The 2,951-nt window shown below is 46.6% G+C and overlaps 1 protein-coding gene across 14 annotated transcripts in view; it reads left to right on the top strand.

Annotated features, from left to right (window-relative positions):
* The window catches only part of ADD (nervous system adducin), a 79,218-nt gene that overhangs the window by 25,945 nt on the left and 50,322 nt on the right, over positions 1–2,951 (top strand). The gene's annotated exons all lie outside the window — the stretch shown is intronic.

Raw genomic sequence — 2,951 nt, 5'->3', positions numbered from 1 at the left:
GTAAAGGCAGAGTCCAGGGGAAAACTTTAAGAAATTCTCGTGGTGATGAATAAAGAGAGACCAAAACAATCTCAATAAATAATATATTGCGACTATCACGGCACATCACTTCACCTATACATGTTCCGGTAACTACCTATAAATAGATGGAAGTTTGACCCGTGTCAAAGGTTGGGGGGTGGCTGACGATTCTGGAGGTGGCTGCGGGTTGACGAAAGGGAAAAGCGCGACGACGACACCAGATGGGATAGCGGGAATTGATCAGGATATATGTTGGGATTATGCCGACCATTGTTTTCTTCTTCTTGTCCTCATCCTCCTCTTTCTTTTGTCCATCTTAATCCTTGGGGATGCCAGCGGTAGATATGCAGTTGTTTTTTTCCCCCCGTTGGGTCTTCTTTTTTCACCTTCATTGTGCCGGTCTGCTTCGTTTTTGCCTAAAACAAATCACAGCCTCGTGAAAAACTAGTATACATTTTTTTTGCAGTATTATTAGCGATCGGGGTCATCTCGTCCTTCGCTCTGTCTTTTCCAATGAATTGAATGGATTAAGAACATTGACCTCGAGAGATAGTGAGAGGGAGTGAAGGGCAGACAGACACACATTCATTTTCCGAGAGAGAGAGAGAGAGAGAGAGAGAGAGAGAGAGAGAGAGAGAGAGAGAGAATTTTCATGTCTTCACTCTGGAATTCTTCAGCACGATCCTGTCTATTTTTAGGAGGACCGAGAGCGTAAATATTGCCACGGCGCTCTCGCACGGCGCGCGCTCCGGTGAGCGTCACAATATTATTTGTTGTAGCGGTCGCCGTCTGAGTGCATTCATTCCTTTGGGGAAGTTATGTGTAGTAGGGGATGGTTCTTACCTTTACCTGATCCTCTCTGTTCTCTGCCTCTTGAGGTGTACTCGAACACGACAGTTACCCTTTTCCCCCGTGTGTCTTTTCACTCACCCCGGTTCAGGCATATTATGAACTCTTTAGATTCCTCCCACTAAACTCGCAAGCACCTCTCATGCACACACGCACGCACGCACGCTCATACACGCACACGCACGCTCGTACACGCACTCGCACGCATGCGCATACACACCCACATGAACTTGCTCGCATGCATGTACTCTTGCTCACGTTGTACACGCACGCGCACACACACACACACACACACACACACACACACACACACACTCACACTCACACACACACACACACGCGCGAGCGCGCGCGCACGCACACACATACATACATTTACTCTCGCACTCGGACAGGGTGGTTTGAAGTTCCCACCGCTTGATTAATCGCCATTTGTTGAAAGGGCGTGAAGCCAGTAGTAGCGTTCTGTACTCAGGTCTCTCCTCTGCTGCCTGGCCTTTTCATATAACTGAATTATATACGGCTTTTGGTTCTCATGACACCAAGGTTAAACTGTTTAAAACGTGTCCTTTGTATATGTATGCTTTCCTATTCTTATCGTTATCGCATGTCGACCCGTAGTTTATTTGCAGATTGATAAAGATTCGTCATAAGTGAAGTTAGCTATGTCTTATCCAGACATTGTAAGGACTTCAGTCTCGAACAAATAGTTATTGTCCTGGTACCTCGTGTCACTTTCACCTCCACATTATCCAACTACAACCCCCCCCCCCTCCCCAATTCTATTCTCTTGTCGTGTGCTTTATAAATGGATGTAACTAATACGTCGCTAAGAGACGATGACATTCCGTGCATTGAGTGTGTGTGTGTGTGTGTGTGTGTGTGTGTGTGTGTGTGTGTGTGTGTGTGTCTGTGTGTGTGTGTGAGAGAGTGTGTTCAATGAATGTATGCGTGTGTAAGTGTTTACGCATGTATGTGCGTGTGTGCGCGGCCACCCAGACCGGCCGCTGGCACCTCAGAGGCGTACCTACCTGTGAGAGTCGAGAGACAGCCACGCAGCTCTCCCAAATCCCAAGTCAGTCGTTCTGCACCCATATGGATCGCCGTAACAGCATAGCTTGGGTCCGATCACGCGAGTCCCGGTACTTCTTATTCTTATCAGTCTCTATTGTTTCTGTCTAAAACTTGCGGATGTTGGAGGGCGTATTATCTGCGAAGTCCTTTATTCTTGCCTTTCCCTCTGTTATGTCTGTTTATCTGTCATGCCCATATCCTGCGCGCTCAATGACCATGTTTCCTTGTCGAATGTGCTTTTCTTTACTTGGGGCGATAAGAACAACAAGAACATTTATTCTGTGTTACGTCTTAACCCCCCCCCCCCCCCCAAAAAAATCTCTCTCTCTCTCTCTCTCTCTCTGACACACACCCCCCCCCGAACTCTCATTGATGGGTTTAATTTTTGTCTCCTGTGATTAAACGGCGCCACTTTGGTGAGGCGTACATTTACTTCGTTGCTGTGCCTCTGTTGTTTCTGTCGGTTTTGTCGTGCTTTTCTGCCCCCTATTCTAAACGGAAAGTTATTGTGTCGATGCGCTTCTCTTTGTCTCTAGCAAATTAGCAAACAGTGTTGTTTACGTGTTTCTCTAGAACTCCAACCAACCCTTTCTCTCCAGCTGCAACGAATTGGGGGGCTGTCGATCTTTCTGTAGTAGGATGATGGTCGTGGCCTTGGCATTTACCTTGCAAGGTGCTGCGGAGAACATACGCCGTATTACGCGATATAATGTTCTATAGGATGTCTTGTTTCCCTGCAAGGGTCTGGTGTTTCGTAAGGTGAAAGGAGCTTCGGGGAGCTTATGTAATGTTGCTATAATATATCAGGGTGAGAATTCTTTTGGCGCTAGCTCTTTGTGTACTGAGGCTGTTTTCTCGTGTAATGATCATTGTAAAATGAGCAGAACTAGTTTGTTTGGTTAAATTCCGGAAAGGGTTAACATCATGATGTCTGAAATGCATCGCTTGCCGTCATTCAGCTTTAATACCGTTGCTCTTTATAGTCTGAACATACTCTCACCCCACCC

This window comes from Aplysia californica, unplaced genomic scaffold, assembly GCF_000002075.1.
Source record: "Aplysia californica isolate F4 #8 unplaced genomic scaffold, AplCal3.0 scaffold00050, whole genome shotgun sequence".
NCBI classification, from domain to species: domain Eukaryota; kingdom Metazoa; phylum Mollusca; class Gastropoda; order Aplysiida; family Aplysiidae; genus Aplysia; species Aplysia californica.
This window is presented reverse-complemented; position numbering and strand designations above follow the sequence as displayed.